Source organism: Prionailurus viverrinus, chromosome B2, assembly GCF_022837055.1.
Source record: "Prionailurus viverrinus isolate Anna chromosome B2, UM_Priviv_1.0, whole genome shotgun sequence".
NCBI classification, from domain to species: domain Eukaryota; kingdom Metazoa; phylum Chordata; class Mammalia; order Carnivora; family Felidae; genus Prionailurus; species Prionailurus viverrinus.
Window position 1 is genome coordinate 140,168,588 of NC_062565.1, and position 23,806 is coordinate 140,192,393.

Here is a 23,806-nt window from a genome sequence, read left to right on the forward strand (position 1 = left end):
CTGAATGTCGAAATCACTTACACTACCGTTTGCTCATTCCTTCCTTCTTCCTTCACTCATTTTCCCTCATCGTCATTCAGTGGTTATTTAAGACACCAACACTGAAATCATTTTCTTTTGTCTTGGCAAAGGGTCGGAATAGGATCCTCAGTGTCTTTGCATCTGTCGGAAAATATGGTGATAAGTGTCAGGTAAATATAGGGGTCAAGGAACCCAAATACGATGCCAGATACATGCTCCGCCAGGGCTTCAGGTCAAGGGCTCCAGGAAAACCAGATGGAAATTGATGGCCTCTTCTGACCTGCCCTTGGAAATCCCGTAGTGTCAACTCTGCTGTATTCTTAGTAGGTTGAAGTGGATTCAAGGGGAGGGGGCTTAGACTGGTCGCCCCACCCCGCCCTGTAGCGGGAGCGTCAAAGAATACATACACATGTTTTAAAACATCCGTGGAATCCTAGTGGAGAAAGATCCCATGTCGCTGTACCAGGGACACTGAATATAGGTAATTTTTATGATGTGGGCATATATTACTGAATTTGGATCTGTCTTTTTTTAAATGTTTATTTCTTGAGAGAGACAGAGCATTAGCAGGGGAGCGGCAGAGAGGGAGACGCAGAATCCGAAGCAGGCTCCAGGCTCCCAGCTGTCAGCACAGAGCCCGACGCGGGGTTCGAACCTACAAACCCTGAGATCGTGACCTGAGCCAAAGTCAGACGCTTAACCGACTGAGCCACCCAGGCGCCCCGGATTTGGATCTGTCTTGAAGGCTGGACACAGGACCACTCCTGTGTGCTTCTGCACTACCTTACCCCTCTGGACCATGCTGTCCCCACAGTGTTTTGTGGCTTCTGACTTACTTGGTTATAGGCTTTGCAAGAATGTGAGGCTCCCAGTCAACATCATATTGCCAACGCTTAGCATAGTTCCCAGAACACAGTAGATGATCAACAAACACTCCTTGAACTGAAATAACCAACTTAATAAATGCCCCGCATGTCAGGCACTCGAGTCAACTTTTGCATCCTTAAATTTTTTCCCCGGACACATAAGCTTTTTGGGAATCCTCGGGAAGGATTATTCTAAACAGAAACCAGTCTGGGAGATACAGTGGCCCAAGTGGGCACACCCTGTCCTTCCAGCTGTCCATTGATTTTTTTGTTTTTTGTTTTTTTTTTTTTGGTGTTTCACATGAGCCGTTTTATAAATAACCAGGACCTTTCGTAACTTGGTTCATAATAAGCAGTAAACGTACGCTGTGTGTGTGTGTAGAAGTCTGTCATTTGGGGAGGGTAGCCTGAAACTTCTTTTTTCATTTTAATTGGTCCTCCCTTTGTCAGAAATGATGGATTCTCGAACATTCTCTAGTCTGCTGGGCGACTGTACTGTCTCTTTCTGTTAAGAGCAGCATCTGATTCCATTAGTTCTTTGTGCAGGAACAGTAGGCTAATGTCAGCGTGGCCGGGAGGTGGGGGGAGTTGTCATGGAATGAAGGCTTACAACGTCCGGTCTCACCTACTGCCCCAGAGTGAGAGCCACACAGTGGTTTGTTCGTCATGTCTCTGAAGTCTCTGTGGGCAGAGAGACTGGGACAACAGTCTACCCGTGAGTGGAGGTCCAGGGCGGGGGGGGGGGGGGGGGGGGGGCAGGCAGGCAGATGGCACAGACCTGGCTCCTGTGACGGGTTAATAGACTTGCATATCTTGTTCCCAGCCCCTTTTTCTCTCCCGAAAACCTTCCCACTGTCCTGTTTTACCACAGACATTGAGTCTCTGAATTGATAAGCCGCCTAGCCGATAGCAAGGCTAATGTTAAAACATTTTTGTTTTGGTTTTGTTTTGTTCAGGGAGATGGTGGTTTCAAAGGGGATTTCGTTTGACGAAGGGGTGGATTTTAGAAATTTCTCAGTGACGGCTGCGTTGTTTTTACGTCGTTGGAGAGGGGAGCCCGTTTTAAGGGCACAGGTTAAGCGGTAGTAACTTTGTCTTCTTTAGCAGTTTCTGGTTGAAACAGCGAAAGTTTTATGAACCCCGGGCACTGTGACTCAGCCCAGGGCTTGACTGTAAGTTCGTAGGCTGGTTAACGTGGTAGCATTCTTCAGGTGTGGCCTTCCTTTATTATTTTTTTTTTAGTTTTTTTTCAACGTTTATTTATTTTTGGGACAGAGAGAGACAGAGCATGAACGGGGGAGGGGCAGAGAGAGAGGGAGACACAGAATCGGAAACAGGCTCCAGGCTCTGAGCCATCAGCCCAGAGCCCGACGCGGGGCTCGAACTCACGGACCGCGAGATCGTGACCTGGCTGAAGTCGGACGCTTAACCGACTGCGCCACCCAGGCACCCCGAGCCGCTGGTTCTTATTAAGGTCTTGACTGGTCCCTCTGCCTGGCAGACTGTTTCCCTCACCTTGAAATAGCACTGAGATTGCAGCCTAGTTGCCTTCTCAGAGAGCCATTTCCTGACCTTCCCAATTTAAATTAGCTACTTCATCCTGTTTAGATGTCTGCGTTGTACATATCACTCTAGATATATTCCGTGTTTGTTCATTTGTTTTGGATGCTTTCTTCTACTTGAATGAAGTTCAGTGAGAGCAGAGACCTTTCTCTTTTACTACTCTGCCCCCAGCCCTGGAGTTGTGGTTTGATCACAGTAGGCTTTATCTGGCTATCTGGTCATATATCTGTCTGTCCATCTGTCTATTTTTCTTCTTCTGTCTGCTCTTTCTCCTCTCTCTCCATCTATCTATCTCTAAAATGGCTTGGCCATGTGGAGTTCTAGCAAAGCTGCTTCTCCAATCAGGTTGTGGGAAGACCCTCCTATCTGCTTTATCGTTTACCACTTCACTTTTGAGTTGTTTTTGGGTTTTTTTTTTTTTCTACTTGCTCCCTTTTTATAGCAAGCCCAATTACAAATTATAATAAATTGTTTCTCATCACCTCTTTTTGTTTCCCTTGCCAGGGCTCTGTGCTTGAATTACAAAGGAACCTCTTCAGCCAGCTCATTCTGGATGAATGAATGATTAACACTAAGGGTCGTTCACCCTCTTCCAGTGGTAAGTTCAAGGCACTTGTGCACCTCGAAGGTGTTCATGTATGTCAGTTGTGGGTCTGTTTCCCGTGGAGCTCTGTTGAGTGCTCTTTGTGTGTGGACCTGGGTGGGGAGAGCCAAAGTGGATTCCTCACGTTCCGGTTGGAAATTGGATTTCCTGTGGGCAGTGGTGCATTCAGTCTGAGCGGCTTATTATAAACGCACTTTAATTTGATGCACTGGATGATCCTGTCTCTCTCTCTGGGATTCCGTATCCCCATCCTCTCTGGGAACTTAGGTGGCAAAGTTGCAGCCTGGTAGGTGTTCAGTTCCATCTCTTTACGTATCAGATAGATACAGCACCCACCTGAACTCCCAACGAAACAGGCTAGCCTGCTGGAGAACAGATCCTGAGTATATAATTCGTAGCTGGAGTCGTAAGATCAGGTGAGCTCAGGAAAGTTGGACAGGAAGCCACTGAGGGGAGGGGAGGTTCCCGCTGTGCTAAGGCTCTTCCATTCTGCCTGGGGTGTTTTACTGGTCGATGTCTTGGTGTTTCAGCATAAGTACTAAAGCAGAAAACTGAACAGTTCCCAGAGCAGCGTTTGGAGTGGCTGCCGGTCCTTCCCCGGACACGCTGGCAGGGCCTACAGTTCATGCTTAACTTGGCTGAAGTTCACAGACACGAGCACCGGCTCTGTCAGAGGCAGCCGGTCCCATCCTTCCGGTGCCGCTTCACACCGTTTGGATCTCAACTCAAGGTGTTGCCTCTGAGAGATCGTCTCTGTCCACCCAATCTAAAGTGGCCACCTATTTTACTTCCCTGCAAAGTGCTTGTCGTGCGTGATAGTTTTGCCTCGTGTATTTACCTGCTTGCTGTTAAGCCTTCTTGTCACCGGAGCGGAAGCTCCATGAGGTCAGAACCCTTGTCGGTCTTGCTCGCCATGTAGCTCCACGGCTCAGACCGTGTCTAGTGCACAGCAGACGCTTTCTGCCCGAATTATGTGATGAGCTCAGCCGTGAAGTGCGGCTCACTGTGTGAGTCACTCAGTGTCATACGATGAGAAAGTTGTTGGCACTGGAGGAGATTTTGAAGATCCACTTTGTCTACTTGGTAGCTATTTTTATTTTAAAGTTTACTTTAAGGCAGAGAGTGTATGTGTACACGCGTGAGCAGGGAAGGGGAAGAGAGAGAGGGAATCCCAAGCAGACTCTGTGCTGTCAGCATGGAGCCCGACGCGGGGCTCGAACTCACAACCCTGGGATCATGATCTGAACCGAAATCAAGAGTCAGATGCTTAAGCAGCTGAGCCACCTAGGCGCCCCAGGAGCTGTTTTTAAATGTGAATTATTCTCTCACAGAATTGCCAGGTTTAACATTATCTTCTGCATAAAAAGGAAGTTTTGTAGTGTTTTGAGTTTATTTGCAATTAGAGCACTTATTAAAGTTAGGAATTTGGGGGCATCTGGGTGGCTCAATTGATTAAGTGTCCAACTCTTGATTTCTGCTCACGTCTTGATCTCACGGTCTGTGGGATCGAGCCCTGCATCAGGCTCTGTGCTGGCAGTGAGGAGCCTGCTTGGGATTCTCTCTCCCCCTCTCTTTGTCCCTCTCCTGCTTGTGTACACTCTCTCAAAATAAGTAAATTTTAAAAACTGGTGCTTTAAAGTTAGGAATTTAGATGATGTTTGGTAACTTTTGTGTTAACTGACCTTTATATTTTCTGTATTAGAATATTTATGTATTTATTTATTTATGTATTTGCTTACTTACCTACTTATTTGGGGGAGGAGAGAGGCAGAGAGAGGGAGAGAGAGAATCCCAAGCAGGCTCCATGCTGTTAGCACAGAGCCTGATGCAGGGCTTGAACTCATAAGCCGTGAGATCATGACCTGAGCCAAAATCAAGAGTCGGACACATAATCAACTGAACCACCTCGGTGCTCCTGCGTTAGAATATTTAAAAGGAATATCTTATTAGCCTTTGAGGCTGTTTCATTTATGCTTTACTGAAGTGCAGATGCCAGGACTGAAATACACCTACTTGAATAAGCCTAAGGTTTAGATTTTTTTTTTTTTTCTTGAGACAGATTGCCTGCTGAGTTTTTTGAATCCTGTCTCTGACATTTGCTGGCTCAGTGACCTTGGGCAGGTTATTTAAGTTTGGGGCCTCAGTTTCTTCCTCTGTAAAATGGGGGGTAATAAGAGCATTTTCCTCGTGTGATTGTGATTAAGGATGTTAATATATGTGTTATATAGATTCCTGCTATTTTAGGGGTGGCTGAGTGGCTCAGTCAGTTAAGCGTCCGACTTCAGCTCAGGTCACGATCTCGCGGTCCGTGAGTTCGAGCCCCACGTCGGGCTCTGTGCTGACAGCTCGGAGCCTGGAGCCTGCTTCGGATTCTGTGTCTCCTTCTCTCTCTGCCCCTCCCCCACTCGTGCTCTGTCTCTCTCTACCAAAAATAAATAAAATGTAAAAAACTTAAAAAAAATTTCTGCTATTTAGTGTATACTCAGGATTTTATATATTAGGTACATCAGCTGGATTTGAAAATAATGTATTTGGATTCTGCTCATAAAGTGGAGACAGGACTTTGAGGATTTGCTTCACATGTTGACATCCCTGAGTCAACAGAAAGAAAAGGCTTAATTACAATTATTAACAACTTTAGTTATCATAGTGATAAGTCACAAATATGCCATTTTCCATATGGCTAGCAATATTGTTGTCTCTTTGGTGCCAGACTGACTTGGTTTGGGTTCTCTAGTTGTGCTTGTTTCGTGACCCTCAGCAAATGACTCGACTGTGCCTAACTTCAGTTTCTCCATGTGCAAAGTAGTGCTGATGATACAAATCAAAAAAGATTGCTATGGGAATTAAATATGAAAATACACGTAACATTCGGGCACAGGGCTTCGTGATTTCTCATTTCCTACTTTCTTCCTTTTTACACCTTAGATCTAAGAAGGATGTTACTATCTGGACCACAGTGATCATGGTTAGGAATGGTTAGGAGTGTTTATTTTGTTTATTTAGAAAAAAATTTAATGTTTATTTATTTTTGAGAGAGAGAGAGAGACAGACAGACAGACAGACAGAGTGTGGGCGTGGGGAGGGGCAGAGAGAGAGGCAGACATGGAATCCAAAGCAGGCTCCAGGCTCTGAGCTGTCAGCACAGAGCCCGGTGTGGGGCTCAAACCCACAAGCCGCCAGATCATGACCTGAGCCGGTGCCATCCAGACACCCCTATTTGTTTATTTTTTACATTAATTAATTTAGAGTGTGTGTGTGTGTGTGTGTGTGTGTGTGTGTGTGTGTGTGTGTGCGTGTGTATGTGAACAAAGGAGCAGCAGAGAGATGGGGAGAGAGAGAATCCCAAGTAGGCTCCACATTGTCAATGCAGAGCCCAATGCGTGGCCCAAACCAAGAGTTGGATGCTTAACTGACTGAGCCACCCAGGTGCACCAGGAGTGTTTAGAAATAGTGTCCTGGGGCACCTGGGTGGGTCAGTCGGTTAAGCATCTGACTCTTGATTTCAGCTCAGGTCATGATCTCATGGTTTATGACCTGGATCCCGGCATCGGGCTCTGCACTCACAGCACAGAGTCTGCTTGGGATTCTCTCTCCTCTCTCCTGCTTGCATGCTCTCTCTCTCAAAATAAATAAATAAACTTAAAAAAAACAAAAACAAAAACAGTGTCCTATTCATGATGATGAAGGGAACAGAATATTTAGCATAGAAAATATTGTTTATTTTTTATTTTTAGTTTTTAAATTTTTTAATGTTTATTAATTTTTGGGAGAGAGGGAAACAGAGACAGAGCGTGAGCTAGGGAGGGGCAGAGAGAGAGAGAGAGACACAGAATCCAAAGCAGGTTCTGTCAGCACAGAGACTGATGCAGGGCTTGAAATCCATGAACCGTGAGATCATGACATGAGCCAAAGTTGGCTGCTCAACCGACTGACCCAGGCGCCCCGAAAATATTGTTTAGTGGGGAGCATAATATTGCCCTTGAGAGTGAGTCATGTGTGCAGCGAGCAGGGGCAGTGAGACCCTAGGGCCAGTGAGTAGAAGGAAACTTAGGAGCTGGGAGAAAATGGGCGGGGCGGCCTGTGCAGTAGTGAACTTCCCAGGGCAGATATGGGTCCAGAGGCTGCTGGACTGCAGATCAAGATTCCTGGAGAAAGGATTCCTCGCTCCCCAGGAAGGGGGCTGCTAAGGCCTGTATGTCCCGTTCCAACGCCTCTTCGGTACAAATGGCCCCGTCCAGAATCCTGCGTGTACATCTGGTCATCTGGGCCGGTTGGTTGTAGGGAGCCATACGTCTCTGGAGACCCAGGATTTAGCTTTCTGAAGTCAGAGAGTTGGGACTGCTGGTTGCTTTCTTTTAAAACATCTTTCAGGATTTAAAATCTTCCTGTTTGTGTTTATCGTATGAATCAGAGGTTGCAAACTGGTGGGCTTCTGGCTGCTTCTGGGCTGTGGGTGAGCTTTGTTGGGCCTGCAAAATGCGTCTCTGACAAGGGTCTTAAGGATATTTAGGTTAGTTGCTTACCTTTATTTTTTATTACTATTATTTTAAATGTTTACCTATTAATTTTGGGAGAGAGAGCAGGGGAGGGGCAGAGAGAGGGAGGGAGAATCCCAGGCAAACTCCGTGGTGTCAGAGCAGAGCCTCGATGCTGGGCTCGATGTCACAAACTGCAAGATCACGACCTAAACTGAAATCAAGAGCCAAACGCCCCACTGACTGAGCCACCAGGTGCCCCAGTTGCCTACCTGGAGAAAGTGAAAATTTTAGCTAAAAGCAACATGTTCAGGGTTCCTTTAAAACGCGGTTTCACCGGGCAGCACGGCGGTGTGCATCCCAGGTGGCAATGGACAGCTGGGGAGGTGGCTGCTGCCCGGTTGGAGGGGCACGCGTGGGCCCGTTTGCTACGGTAGTGACCCCGCCGTGCAGTCTCCCCGATACCGCGTGCCAGTTACCAGTTTTCCTTTACTTAAGTTGTTTTTCTTCTAGTAGAATTAGGAGAAAGCTGGAAAAGTTCTATCTCCCTCTGTTTTAGTGGTGGAAAACCTAAAGACGTTTCTGTAGAGTCTCATGTTGCCAGAAAGGTAGAACAGAACATGTTTTGTGTGTGCGCTGAAGAATACTCGTAGAAACCTAATTTGCAAACAGACGGCTTCTGTTTCTTAGGAGTATAGCCCTCTGGCCTCCATCATTGCATGCATTTTAAATGGCGCTGAAGGTGTGTGTGTGTGATTCCTGAGCGGGGCAGTAAGATTTCCCCTCTGTGTTCAAACAGAACTCTTTGGCTTCTATTTTAGGCCATTTCGTCTTTTTTCAGCAGCAAACTTGCTCGTCTTCCCCACGATCGGTCGTCAGGACTCCTGGTTGGGTGAAATGGGAGCAGTGTGTAATTTGCACATGTGTGTGGGCTGTGGAACGAGGTTCCATTCTGCCTTTCCTAGTGGGTCCCTCCCCCAACGCTTCCCAGACTTTGTGGCACCAAACAGATGAGGGCCTGTAACCTCGTTGACTCTGGGGGGGTGGTTACCAAGGGCACTGCCCTCGTAGCCCACTGAGGCACAGACTGAAATCCTAGGACTCTCTTCTGTGTGTGTGGATTTGATTTTTAGTGAAAGACACAATCTGGTTTTTGTTCGTCCATTCTATTTTTCAAGGGTGCTTCTGGCAACATCGTGCAGATAAACTAAAAGAGAGAGAGAGAACAGGGAAGAGCCATGACATTGGACTTCTATTGTTTGTAAGGGCGGTTGGGAGGGAGAGCGGCGTAGGGTGTGTGTTGATAAGGACAGAAAGACTAACTTAATTAGTGGAATTTTGAGGATGACTGGTTTCAAGTCCCTGGAAGGAGTTGTCATCCATCAGTTGGTGTTTCGACAGTGGAATGTGCTCCCTAATGGAGCTGGGACTTGCCATCACTCGGGGTATTTGGGTGGAAGAGGGTGGCCCATCTGTCAGGATACTGTAGGAGGTTCTCAAATTAGAAGGAAGATAGGACCTGCTGGATGACCTCTGTGGTCTCTTAGAAAACTCAGATCCAATTACTCTCTGAATTAAACTGATTAGGAACCTTCCAGCGTGAACGATTTCACTTTAGTCCATAAAAAGGAAGTACCGTGCCCATGGTGTGGGAGGCTGAATAGAACACTTTTTAATTGACTACATCGAATTCTGGGCAGATTCCTTACACTTTCTTAAATGTTCCAATAGAACCCTTCAAAAATGTTATAAACAGATGTGTCTAGTGTGTAGTATTTGTCAGTGTGTTTTCTAAATGGTTTATTCCTACTGAAAATTCTTAGGTTACCTTTGCGGAAGCTCATGAATGAGTATGGTTTTATTTTTGGTAGCATGATTTTTAAAACATGTTTATTTATTTATTTTTGAGGCGGGGGGGGGCATGGAGAGAAAACACAGGGTGGGGAGGGGCAGAGAGAGAAAGAGACACAGAATCTGAACTGAAGCAGGCTCCAGGCTCTGAGCTGTTAGCTCAGAGCCCGATGTGGGGCTTGAACCCACGAACCATGAAATCATGACCTGAGCTGAAGTCAGATGCTTAATTACAGAGCTACCCGGGTACCCTGGTAGCATTTTTTTGTACGGATTTTTATCGTTTATATAAAAATCATGCCTCTTATTATAAAGCATTCCATTTAATTTTAAACTTTAGGGGTTTATACATTATCAATAATTGTCAGTTATCAAAGTGTATTTAATTTGGATATAATGACTTATAGAAAAAAGTCCATGTAAAGGAAAAAATTATGAAGAATTTGTTTTAAATCTTAGTTTTTCTGTTATTTCACATTTGCTCACATCTCCCAAAAGTAATTAACTGGTCATTTGGTTAAGTTCTTGAGACTTGCTTATTATGTAATATAAGGTGCCACTTGGACTTTATAAATATTTATTCCTTATTTTCATGAGAGTTGACTGCATTAAAATGTGTCTTGCGTATTTGGTCCCTTTGAACCACTTAGAAAAAGCTTGTATTATGAACTTTAGGTTTGCTGTGGCTCTAAAGCAATACATAGCATGCTACTATTGCATTTTGAATTAGCTTAAAATTGACTGTTGGTTTTGTGGGCACCTCCAGTTTACTCTAAAAAAAGTTAAAATTTGATTTTGCTCTTTATTTTCACTTAATAAAGAGTACTTTTTTTTTTTTAAATTAAAACAATGTTTATTTTTGAGAGAGAGCGCAAGCAGGGGAGGGGCAGAGAGAGAGAGGGAGACACAGCATCCGGAGCAGGCTCCAGACTGATCTGTCAGCACAGAGCCCGACGCGGGCCTCAAACCCACGAACCGCGAGATCATGACCTGAGCCGAAGTCGGACGCTTAACCACCTGAACCACCCAGGCGCCCCAAAGATGTGATAGTCTTAAAAATGTCACCTTTTGGAGGTGTAGTTGACATATAAAATGGAAGGGTAGTTAGTGTACATTGTGGTGATTTGGTGTGATGTATGCGTGCACTGGGGAAAGGAATCTCCCCGTCCAGTTAACGAAGACCGTATACCGCCCCTCCCCTGCTCGCGCGCTCTCTCTCTCTCTCTCTCTCTCTCTCTCTCTCTCTCTCAAAAAAAAAAAAAAGGGGGAGCCCTGGGTGGCTCAGTCGGTTGAACATCCGACTCAGTCTCACGGCTTGTGAGTCAGAGCCCCACGTGGGGCTCCACGCTGACAGCACAGAGCCTGCTTGGGTTTCTGTCTCCTTTTCTCTCTGCCCCTCCCCTGCTTGCTATCGCCCTCTCGAAGAATAAATAAAACCACACACACACAAAAAAAAAAAATAAGAAAAAAAGAACACCTGTCACTTCACTGTTTATCCTGTGTGTGTGTCAGAGAGAGAACATTTAAGTTCTACTCTATCAGCAAATTTCAGTTACACGGTATAGTGTTAGCAACTGTGGCCACCACGTTTCACGTTGGATCCTCAGAGATTACTCATCTGTAACAACAGTTTTTACCAACCCCTCCTCCTCCCCACCCTACCCCCCACCCCCCGGCAGCCACTTTTCTGTTCGTGTGAATTTGACTTTGTGTGTGTCCATCTGTCATTTCCCCCCAACTTTTTATTAGGAGAATTTGCAAACATATAGGAAGTTGAAAGAATTGTAGAGTGAACATTACCACCGCTTGAATTCTGTAATTATTAACATTTTGCTATATTACTTTCCTATGTGTCCTTTTGCGTTGTATGTTCGAGGACAGAATACCTCTTTAAGTAGTAATATATGTAATTCTTGGAGCTCTTTGCCAAGGAATTTAACCTTAGATGCTTGTTAACACATAGGTCCCGTTATGTTGTTGTCTCAGGACGAAGCATTAGAAAGGTAAAGTCTGCTTTTATGATTTGGAGATGTGCTGGCTTTCATCATTTTAGGGCAGAGTACTAAGCTGAGAGTATTTTATTGTAGTTGGGCAAACTTTAAACTCTTTAACCCCCGAGTGACATTGTACATCCATAGAACTAAAGTTACCTGGTGATTAAAAAAGGGAACCAGACAATGCAAATCCATGGGAAAGGCCTGGGGAATGTTGGAGATCATTCATTCCTACAGGCAATTCTGGCATAAACAGACCTGCATATAACGTGTTCGAAAAGGTCAGAATTGGCTTAAAATCTAGAGGCAGGTCTTGCAAGACAGGCGTGCAAGTATTTCGACACAGTTGGTTGTCTTTCTGATACATTTTTCACATTGAGAAGCACGTGGTCTTACACTTCCTTCTTCCCTCTCAAGAGACTGTTTCTTTTACGCTAGCCGATGATACTTCATTTTCCTTTTATTTTAGCAACAGAAACAATGCTGTTCCATGACTTGCATTCTTTCTTCTTCTGGGTTTACCCAGGGCGTTTTTTGTTTTTTTGCTGTTTTTTTTTTTTTTTATAGTGGGCTCCATGCCCAGCGTGGGGCTCGAACTCACGATCCTGGGATTCAGAGTTGCATGCTTTACCGACTTAGCCAGCCAGGGGCCCGACCCACGCTATTTTTCAGCACGTGCGCATGCACGCACTCACACACGTCAACTTAACATTTTGGGAATTCCCATGTTTTCTGTTATGTGACTTGGCTTCCGTGGTGACTTTTCTGACTTCAGTCCTGGAGGTTGTGGTTACTCGACTGGGATGTCCTGGCTCTGCTGCCTGCTGCTGGCCAGCTCTGGGACCTTGGAAAGTCACTCAAGGCCTCCATTTCTTGTCCGTAAAGTGAGGGATTGGGCGCAGGCGGCTTTCAGGTGTGCCATGCCCGCACTAAACAGTCTTTGGTTCTGTGTTCACTAGCAGAGTTTTGTGGAGGTTAGATTGGTTTTTGTAACTATTGGACAGGTGACCTTATATAATGGTTCTTATTATTTGCTAATTAAGATTAGAAAGTGTACCTTCAAGCATGTATTTTTTTTTTTAATGGTTATTTATTTTTGACAGAGACAGAATGCGAGTGGGTTAGGGGCAGAGAGAGAGGGAGACACAGAAGCAGAAGCAGGCTCCAGGCTCTGAGCTGTCAGGACAGAGCCCGACGCGGGGCTCGAACTCACGAGCTGTGAGATCATGACCTGAGCTGAAGTCGGACGCTCAACCGACTGAGCCACCCAGGCGCCCCTCAAGCGTGTATTAACTACACGGAACCTGTATGGGAAAAAAATTGTGTGTCCATGTACTCTTACGTGTAGATGTGTGTACGCATATGTAATTTATTTTTCACGCAAGATAGGGAATCAAAAGCTTGTATGTCTGTAGTACAATCTGGTCTTGAATGTGAAGCAAGAATCTTGTCAGTTTCATACATAGATCCATTCACATTTTAAACTTTATTTTTATTTCATTTGAGAGAGAGCGCAAAGGAGCACAAGTGGGGGAGGGGCAGAGAAAGAGGGAGACAGAATCCCAAGCTGGGGCTCAGCTGTCAGCACAGAGCCTGATGCGGGGCTCGAACTCACAGCCCGTGAGATCATGACCTGAGCCCAAATCAAGAGCTGGACTCTTAACTGACTGAGCCACCCAGGTGCCCCACTGATCCATTCACATTTTATTTATTTTTTTAACATTTATTTATTTTGAGAGATGCGGGGTGGGGGGGGGGGCGCGGGTAGGGAGGGGCAGAGAGAGGGAGACACAGAATCTGAGGCAGGCTCCAGGCTCTGAGCTGTTAGCACACAGCCTGATGCGGGGCTCGAAGTCACGGACCACAAGATCATGACCTGAGCCGAAGTCAGACACTTAACCAACTGAGCCACCCAGGCGCCCCATTCACAGTTTAAAAAATAATGAAAATATTACCTCAAAAAGCTGTTTGTCACATGTTTGTCCAGGAGAACTTGAAAACTTTGGCTTAAACTGTTTTCTATAGAATGTAATTTCAAAAATTTGAAAGTACCCAGATGTAATCCTGTTCTCCCTTTCAGCACGCCTTTGCCAATAATGAACGTAAAATAATCTCTGAAAATGTTGCTCTACCTTTTGGGTATACTTTAAACCGAAATATAAACCGAATCTTTTTTTCATCAAAAGATACAGCAAGACTTGAAAACACGTGAACGTCTGGTGTGTCGCTTTTTTTGAAAGTCAGGTTATTGCTTATCTTTCATCAAATAGTGACCTTTTGGGATAAGGAGTACTTCCAGGGCAGGGCACTGGAGCTCAGCTACCTTAAAAATGAAATAACTCTGGGGGCGCCTGGGTGGCTCAGTCTGTTGACCATCCGGCTTCGGCTCAGGTCATGATCTCACAGTCTGTGAGTTCGAGCCCTGCGTCGGGCTCTGTGCTGACAGCTCAGAGCCTGGAGCCTGTTTCAGACTCTGTGTCTCCCTCTCTCTCTGACCCTCCCTCGTTCATGCCCTGTCTCTCTCTGTCTCAAAAATAAATAAACATTAAAAAAAATTTTTTTTTAAATGAAATAACTCTGGCACACAGTGTATACCCGATATTTTGCAAATTGCAAAATTATTCTGAAGGCTGCTCTTGAAGCAGGGCTTTTATGACCGTAACATTCCAGCTGTGGCTTGGGAGATAGAATGTTTCCTACCGCTCTAAACACAAGGACGGTAGGTGTGTATTCTCACTGCGGAAAGGCTTAAAAAAGCAGCGAGCCTCCCTTCAAGTGAGTAAACCTTTATTCAGCGCACTCCGGGGCCTCGCTCCTATGGAACTTTGGTGGTAATTCTGGAATGTGGGTCCAACAGCAGCCCAGTCATGGGTGAGCCTGGCGGCTCCCCGGCATGATGGCTGGCTGTCCCGGCTAATCACTTCAGGCGGCCCGTGGAAAACCACTTTCTGGTTAAGTCTGCATCATACTCCTCCACCAATGGAAAAAATTGAACATGATGAGGGTGTGTAGCTCGCAGACAAAAATACATCCAGCATTGCACAGGATCCGTTTTTAGCTCTTAACGGCCGAGCATTTTGAAGTGTTCAACGCTGTTTCCTGCTTTGCCATGGGCAGAACGCAGAGAGAGTTTGTGGATTTGTGCATCAACCCTGACTTTGTGAAACTTTTTCTACTAATTGAAAGAGCCTGAGAAACCCTGGCTACATCCAGAGTTTTGGCAAAGGTAAGGTTATAAATGTTTATTCCCCCCCCCCCCCTTCTGGAGTTGAGACTTACTTTTATATGTGAGATACAAATGTTTCTCGAAGCAGTCCTTTTGGGAATATTTCATTGTGCGCTGACCCTTTTTCTTTGTTTGACGTTATATTGTACTTAGGCTGCTCTAAGACCGTATTACTCTCAAATTTGAGTATGTATATGCTTTCTGACGCCTACTGGGGGTTTATGATAGTTACCTACCCCATTTTGCTAATTAATTCTCCAAAAGCTAATAGTATATATTGTATGGATTTATTTTTCCTGATATTTCAAAAAAGTATCATTTCTCAGTGTGGTTATGGTAAAAGCATTAATGACTGTTATCTTTTTTTTTACCAGTTAATTCTTTTAGGGCACAAAGGGAAATGAAACTGTCTCAGGGATTGTATTTTGTAGTTTTCTGGTTATTATATAACTTCATCAGGCCTTAGTTTTGAGCCGAGTGAGCTACTTGGTTTAAGAGTTCCTTTTCAAACTTGTAATTTGGTGTTCACTGTTTATTGATGTTTGTCCTTTTGTCTTGAACTTTGTGAAAAAAGGAATGAAATCCTGTGCAATCCATGTGCGTGTGTGTGTTGGGGGGGTGGGGGGGGCGGTACCTAGTTCAGGTGGGATGATTGATCCGTGTTCCAATCCCTCAGAAGCTGTCCATTCATTAAGTGTCTGTCTGAATCCCGAGCTTATCAGCGGGGATTGAGGAACCCTGGCTTGGCATAGTACTTTCTCAGCTTTACATTAATTTGGCCAAGCATGTAATTCTCAGAAAATTGGTAGGTGGAGAGACAGAAATAGGAAGCTTTTTTGAAGTCATTGTAACTTGGAAGATTATTTATAGAATTTCTGGAAAGTAAGGGTATTGCTGAACAGCCGCTGGGGTTTTTCTTAACACGTTGAAGTATTTCACCGTGGCCCTCTGTCACACTTAGGGATTCCAGAGTTTTTGCTTACTTTCAGTATAACGGGGCTATGAGTTATTTTAGGATAGGCAGTGTGCGTCTTCAGTGTGTTTCTTCCCTGTGGATATATCGTTCGTCGTCCATTCCTTTAGTTCCTTGGCTGAAATGTCTTTTAGGGATGGGGCCGTGGCGAGTACAGTTCAGGTAGGTTCGAGTTCATAGAAACATTGGTAACATTTCTTACTTTTCCTTCGGATCCGGCAAGTGCTGCCCTGGCAGAGCCGGCAAACATTTAGAACCGGGACGGAGCACCGTCTTCTCCTCTAGTCAGATGAACATTTGTCAACTGCTTTGATTTTCACCGGAGCTTGTAGACAGAAACTGAAGTCTCCTGGAGCCCCCCCCCCCCCCCCCATGCCTCCGATCCAAACTAGCCAGACAGTAAATAGGGTTTTGAATGCAAGCAGATGACAGTCTTCCTTCAGTGTCTCAGTGCAGAGGGAGTGAGCTGCAAAGCCCTCTCCTCAGGCCGGGCCTGCTCAGGGATGCCTAGAAGCGGAAGATAAGGGCTAGGTCCCTTGCCAAGAGACGATCCTTCCCAAGCGGTCCCTCATTTAACCCCTAAGTAAAGTAGATATTTCTGTCTTGGTGGTCTCTAATTGTGTTTGCGAAGAGACACATTCCCTCTTTCAGAGATATAAAGTCAGTGCAGGGTCGCTGTAACCACTTCTTACCACAGATGTCAGAAGGATGTGGGAGGAACGGCGGGAGGGAAGGCTGAGAAGAAGCATGGGCTCCTTCCATTTCGGGTGGGACGCTTTTCCATGCCTGTGTGCACCTCTGGGTTTGGCCCACTTTGAAAGATTCATTTGTGTGGAGATGATAAACTGGGTGAGTGAGACCCCTCAACTCCGCTGTGAGACTTAAAAACAATGGTGTTCATGGCTCATTCAGAAAAAGATCTTTTTGGACATTAAAAGAAAAAAATTGAAGCGTTAACCTGCATTTTTTATTTGACATTAAGTGTCGTACCTGAAGGTAAGGGCCAAGATAAAGATGGCTTTATTAGGAGGGATCAAAAAAAAAAAAAAAAAGGTGTGGATTTGAAAAGTAATAGCAACAAAATTTTAAAGCAGGGAAATGTAGGAGTAATGCAACAATCCTGACTTTCAGACTGTTGACGCACACACGTGCTAAACATCGCGTTTGTGATAGTTTGAATTCTGATAATGGCAGGGTGAGGGTCTTTATTACTCAGCCCTACCTAAAACAGGCTTACAAATGGTAAGAGCTGTAATGTCAGTATCCCAGGAATATATCATATACTACTGTCAGCTATTTATAGCTCAGAGAGTTGTCAGGTTGAGAAGGGACCTTAGAGGATTTTCAAGTGGGAAAGCTGGGAAGCCACGGAACTGACGTGGCTTGTCCAAAGTCACTGCGATGGTTAATTGCTGAGCTGGGATGCGATGCCACGTATCCTGTTAGTCCCTTCCTTATACCACCTGTTTCTTTCATTGGAAATAATTTGGTATGTGCCGTCCTATCTTTGTAAATGATAGAGGCGTATATGTGTATACATATGCTTGTAGGTGTATGTATATTTGCTTACACACACACCTCTTACACGCATCTGTTACCCTCCCTCCTTCCATCCTTTCTTTCATTTGCTTACCTACTTGTCAAAGCTCTGGTCGGAGACCAGACAAAGACTTGTCTTTCTTGTATCTTGGTGAAATTCAAAGTCGTATACTCATTTGGTGGCCATCATTCGCACTGACTTATTACCAGAGAGAATTTTAGGTGTACGTGTGCTGCCCTAACCTCTGCTGACAACACAGCTCTGATAAGACTTCATCTGGCAATCTTCCTGGTTTAGCCTTAGGTGAAGCGGTTCCCCCCACCCTGCCCCCCGCCATCCTATCCCGATAGAAGACTGTCTAGGATTTGTTAGTTCTGTAACTTACGAGAGGGAGGCATGGAAGGGAACAGAAAAACAGCAGATGGGTTTTACTTAAGTGCCAAGGTAATGAATGCAAGGCGCTTTTGGAAAAATAAACACTTATACAGTGATAGACTGAGTTATCATTTCACTGTAGGAAAGGGATGTGGTAGGTGCTACAGATAACGCCAGGAAGAAGTTGGTCCAGGGCGTTCCTAAGACTTAAATAAAGGTTTAAAAATCCTGGCTATCTTTAGGACAACACTGGAAAGTGAAAATAATCCTTATCCTGTTTTTGTACTTGACCACGACACATCTCTATGGTGGCAGAATTGTTAGGGCAGGGCTTCTAAAATGGAGATGTGTGGACGGGCTCAAGAGTTGCAGAGTCTATGGGTTGGGAACGACAAAAGCTGAAAGTTCGTATGATGAAAGCCAATGAAAAGGAATTCTGGGTGGAGAGAATGAAAGTATTTTCATGTCGTCTGTAGCCATTCCTGGAAGGCGGAGTGACCAGTGAAAGGAAGCATTATACACAGACAATCATAAACCAGGAAAACGCATGGTAGTAAAGGTTAATAAGGAGTAGAGAGCTTCACGAAAAGTGTACATAAAGTCACGGGATACACGTGCGCTCACACATGTATAGGTATGTGTAACACGCATATGTATTCCATTGAAAATTGATAGGATGATCACAGATGAATCAAAAACAGCCAGACAAGGTACATACAAAACCACAACAGAACACCCTAGAAATAAGTGGTACCTAGCAGAGACCTTCACTTACCTTTATTCCCCCCCACCTCCGCCACGCACACACAACATGACTTATAGGGGAAAAGTGGAAATTATAAGAAGACACAGTGATAAGTAGTCTCCCAAAGAGTTCTGTGCTGGAGTTAATGCCCTGCTGTATAACCATATATTGTTCTCGAAGGGTTTTTCTCCAGTTTCTCTAATAGTCCAGGGTGGTTGCTCTTGGGCCAAGTCCTCCTCTTGTGCATGAGAGTTCTGCTTTGGCTACTTAAGGACAACATTTGAGCATTTGCCCCTCTCTCTGTCACACAGCACAGTTCCCATTCAATGCTGCAATTTCTCCTGAAGACAGACAGACAGATGGACACACCCCAGGGACCACCCCTCGTTTGGGGATTCCTCTATCCTTCTAGCTACTGTTTGTTCCTCTGTTGCCCTTTATAGTCAAACCAGAGCAGGCGGTTTCTGTTTGCCATCTTCAGTTTCATTGACCTCATCCTCAAACTCACTCCAACCCAGCTATCGCCGCCCCTGCTCCACTCCGCTCTGGTCAAGTTCATGGATAAACTTCCATGTTGTTAAGTTCAGTGCTCTTTTATCTATCGATCCTCGTTATTTGGGCTGTCGGAAACCTTCGGCAACTTCACAGTCTCCTCCCTGAAATAGACTTTTTTTTTAAGTGTTTATTTTTGAGTGGGGGGAGGGAGGTGGGGGGGGGGGGGAGAGGGAGAGGGGGGCAGAGGATCCAAGCAGGCTGCATGCTGTCAGCACAGAGCCCAGTGCAGGGCTTGTACTTGGGAACTGGGAGATCATGACCTGACCCAGAGTGAGACGCTGAACCAACTGAGCCACCCAGGTGCCCCCGAAATACATTTTTTTGATTGGCTTTAAGGGCAACATGTTTTCTTGGTTTCCTCTTAATGTGATTCACTGGCTACTCCTTCTGTTTCTTTTGTGTGCTTCTCCTTATTTGCTTGACCTCCTCATTTGGGAGTGCCCAGGGCCTCTTCTCTTCATTTTGTTTACTTCCTTGGAGAGCTCATCCATTTTATGTTTTAAATACCATCTTCATAAGGATGAGTAGCACGTTTGTACCTCAAGCCCACCTTTCCCCTGAATGCCGGCATCTCCCCCCAGCTGTCAACTCGACATTGCCACTTTAACGTCCAACAGACATCTCAAACCCAGTATTTTGTCTTCTCCTAAACCTCTTCTACTGTGCCTTCTCCATTCTTCCAGAATGAAAGTCACTGCGGCCTTCTTGACCTGTTGCCCCTCATGCCCATCCATGTGGGAATCCTCTTGGCCCTTCCAACTGTATCCAGACTCAGGCCAGTCCTCATCACTCCCCCCAAGTCCAGCGCGCGTCCTCTGTCCCCCGGATCCCTCTAGCAGCCTGATCGCCCCCCACCCCCAGCCTCCACTTGGCTGCAGACAGCCCAACACAGGGCAGCCACAGTGGTCCTCTTGAAATGTGGCCCATGATGAGCCTTCTGGAGTCACCACCCTCTAATCATGACTTTCAATCTCAACGCGAAAGCCAGTGGCCTTAAAATGTCCCTTTGGGCTTCAGTCTGGCTCCTTGTCCCTTCTTTGACCCCTTCTGTACCAGCCACACTGGCCTGCCTGTTCCACCTCTCGGGGCATTTGCACTTTCTCTCCTCTGCCTCGAGTGCCTTTTTCCCAGAAGCCATGTCGTCTGTCTTCTGCTAGTCTGGGTAAATGTCACCACTCGGTGAGGCCTTCCTCTTCTCCCCTTTCTAAAATTACAGCACCCCTCCCCCACACAGCCTACCACGCCCTTCTTCTTTTTTTTTTTTTTTTGGCTAAAATACTTGTCACCTTATAGCAATTTGCTTTCCTTGTTTGCTGTTCATCCCTCCCCCCATAATTAAATCTCCGTGAAAGCAGGAATTTTTTTTTGGGGGGGGGATGGGGTTCTATTGTTGTATCCTCAAGGCCTGTAACCGTGTCCAACACAATATTTACTCAGTAAACACGTACTGGGTTAATCAGTGAAAGTGTATCTTCCCTAGGATGCCGGATGTAGTAGCTACAGCTCTTTAATGCAAATGCTAAATACTGTTGGACTCCTGTATTTTACCTTAGAAATGTAAATTTTATATTTTACTTCATGATCTATGTCTTTATTAAAGCAATTATTAAATTGCTTAGCGTTAGATGAAGTTGCAGCTTCAGGAAGATGCTATTTGGTTGTTCTGTTTCTGGATTGCCCTTCCCTCCACCCCCCACCTCCTGGTCTTGGTCAATATGTCCCATCCCCACAGCCTTGGGGACGTATATTCTAAATTCCAGTGGATATTTAGGCTAATGATTGTGACGTTTACGCCACCAAGAAAACAGATTTTTCCTTTTTTTTTTCAACATTTATTTATTTTTGGGACAGAGAGAGACAGAGCATGAACGGGGGAGGGGCAGAGAGAGAGGGAGTCACAGAATCCGAAACAGGCTCCAGGCTCTGAGCCATCAGCCCAGAGCCCGACGCGGGGCTCGAACTCACGGACCGCGAGATCGTGACCTGGCTGAAGTCGGACGCTTAACCGACTGCGCCACCCAGGCGCCCCCAGATTTTTCCTTTGTGTGATGTTCTTTGTAAAGTGGAATAGAATGATTACATTCTAACCTTACAGCTCCTTAGTTAGCTTAAAAGTTGAGTTTTTCATTTCCTTCTCCTGTCTTCACTCCCAACTGTGCAAGCCTTTCCTGCCTGGAAAAAGGATACCTCCAGAGAAAGACTTTTTCAGTGCTTTCTTTATGAAAGGTACATGGATCACAGCTATTTTTCTAGAAGAAAAGTCTGAACGTGAAGTTGTACTTAAAAAAAAAAAAGGATAATTTCAGATTGAAAAGAGACATTTAAAATAATTTTGATGTAATGCTAAAAAAAAAGAAAAAAAAAAAGATGGTGAAAAAAAATCCAGGTTGGACTCCTGCCTTTGGCCCCTTAGTGATCTTGGTGAAATTGTTTAATCCCTGGAAGCTGTAAGATAGGGATGATCCTGCAAACTCTGGGGGTTCTTGTGCCCCAGTCAGCCTTGGCACACAGCGGCTCAGGGCACATTAGGCCCTCCCTCTCCCTCTGTGTGCCCATCTACTTTAGATAACAAAAAAATTGTAAATTTGTATAAATTATAAAATTTATACCTACTAACGCTATTCATATTTTTTTCCTGAAGGTTTCCGTAAATTTGCCAGCTAACATCTTACTAGGTTTGTTGTGAATAATCATAGAATTTAAGGAAAAGTTCAGCAATAATTGGTTAATTGCGGGCCCCAGAACAACTTCTATTGTAGCCTCAAGCCTTAGAGAAATGAGCTCTCAAATCAGGCAGCAAGCTGAGCTGAAGTAGGAGTTACACATTTATGAGGGCGAGGAAAACACCTACTTAAATGAGGGAAAAAATGTGTGGTTGAAGCCTGTTCGTTTTGTAACTTAAATGGAACAGTGTATAATGAAGAAATATTTTGCCAAGAATCACTCAGTACAATTACCATGGTATATTTTGGTCACAGAATGTGATTGAGGTTCAGGAGCATGATGCCTGCTTCTGATTTACTGAGGCACATGCCGTCCGTGCAGGTCTCCGAGTCAGTGAGAAGCCATGTGGTTACAGCCCGGGTTCCTGTACAAGGTCTTCTGTTTGAGTACGAAGCTTGAGAAGTACTGACCCATGCCTGAACTCCCCTTTTTTGTGGAAGGGTTCATGTTCATCAAAGTTGAAGGTGAGAGGTTACTTAAAAGTCAGGCCAGCACATTTTGAACCCGGTGAATCTTTGGCAGTCAACAAACGCACTGCTCACGGTCTGTAGGGACAAGGATGTTGGCCAAACTTTGGATGAGATTTGAAGCAGACTTTGGAGGAAAAGAAGGTTGGGACTGAACATTTGATATATTAAACACACACACACACACACACACACACACTAGAAAGAACATTTATAAAAGTATATGAAAGGCAGTTTGATAATTTCTAAAAGAAAAATAAAACAACTTTATATTCACCAGGATTATTCTAAACTATTCTGTAATTTTGCTTGAAGAGGTGATTAATTCCCCTTCCCCCTGTCACCGCCCCCCCCCCCCCCGAAATATTTTCAGTTTCTGTGATGGCTCAGATGGAGCTGGGCCTCTCAACTCCCCGACATTCCAACAACATACCAGTAATATTTGTGGGAATGTTGGTTCCCCCCCCCCATAAACTCCATGCTGTTAAAGTTGTCATACACTCGCTTATTGATTCTACACATGGTTCACATTGGTAATTAGCCCCTCCCCGCACAAGCTGATAAACCCTTTTGGGGATGGGATCAGACCATATGTCTCTTTTGTCTCCCTCATAGTGCCCAGGAGGGGGTGGGATCTGCAGGAGGGTCTCCAAACTCCTGATGAGCCATGAGTAGAACTCTTTGTCACTTCAGCTCCCGAGTTTCTGCCAACACTAAGAACATTTACCTCCTGTGCCAGTGCTGTCCCCATGCTGTCTTTGGGGTGTGACCTGTGGGCTCCTTCTCCAGACAGTTTCCCCAAGTGTCCCTAGGAGATGGCTCACACTACGGTGCTTCTGGGACAGTTGGGGGATGGGGAGGGGTGATGGGCTAACGACAGTCAACATCTCCCCAGCCTCCCCTCCGCTCCCAGCTCCCATCTCTCTGAACTTTGTCCCTGACACCTGTGATCAGGCCCTGCTGCTTTGTCACCTTTCCCCGTACAAGCTGGGGTCTTTCTCCACTTAGTTCACTTCCTTATTCAGTAGCTTAGGGACTCAGCTTGTGGCCACAGAGTGGCCGTGTCTTAGAAACATGTGGTTTTCTTCTCCTTGGAAGGCCCTTCTTTTCTGTCTTCATCTAACAGAATCCCACTCATTCTTCAAGACTCAGGTCTTCAGTTAACTTTTTGGGGGGGGTGGGGAAGTAATTTTTAACCTTCCTAGGAAGACTTTGCACATGCAGTGGAAGTTTCTCTTAAGTTGTAGAAGGAAGTAGGTGAGGACCACGTGCGCAACTTGTGGGGCCCAGAATTGCTGACAGAGGCTATTCCTCATCTGGGTCTTCCTGTCTTTAGCTCAGGTGTTTGCCTGGGTAGTGATTGAGCAAGTGTTTTGAGACTCTCTCGACTTGGTTTGTCCTTGGGTCTCGTTAAAATGGGATGCGCCATTCTGATGGAAGCTGTGGTTTTATAAGTCATTGTTTTCAACACTGTTTTTTTTTTTTTGGTCACGAAGAAGCTATGATTGTACTTCACAACTCAGTATACAGGCAGACACGTGGAGACACATGGGAATTTAGTTTCATAAGACAGTTTTAACCCTTACTGGGATGCACTCTTCCATTTTCTGTCCTATTTTATCATCTCCACTCTGTTTCTATTCTGTTCTTTTAAAAATACTGGTAATTGAGTCATTAAATGAATGTCATGACTCATAGTTGAACAGACATTTCTAAAGCAATGCTGCAGATACTAGAACTTGTTACAAAACAGGTGTGAGTGCCTGGACCCTCCTTGTGATAAATTGGCTTCCTTAGGTGATGAACTGTGCAAAGGCCAGGCTG

At 45.2% G+C, this 23,806-nt stretch overlaps 1 protein-coding gene across 5 annotated transcripts in view; it reads left to right on the forward strand.

The window, feature by feature from the left end:
* TIAM2 (TIAM Rac1 associated GEF 2) overlaps positions 1-23,806 on the forward strand; it is a 223,259-nt gene that overhangs the window by 83,355 nt on the left and 116,098 nt on the right. For 4 of the 5 annotated variants that reach the window (XM_047859600.1, XM_047859602.1, XM_047859603.1 and 1 more), the window contains one exon: positions 2,955-3,048. The gene's annotated coding sequence lies outside the window, so the exon portion shown is untranslated. Of the gene's footprint in view, positions 1-2,954; positions 3,049-14,500; positions 14,604-23,806 lie in introns of those variants that run through there. The other variant, XM_047859604.1, reaches the window with a different exon arrangement.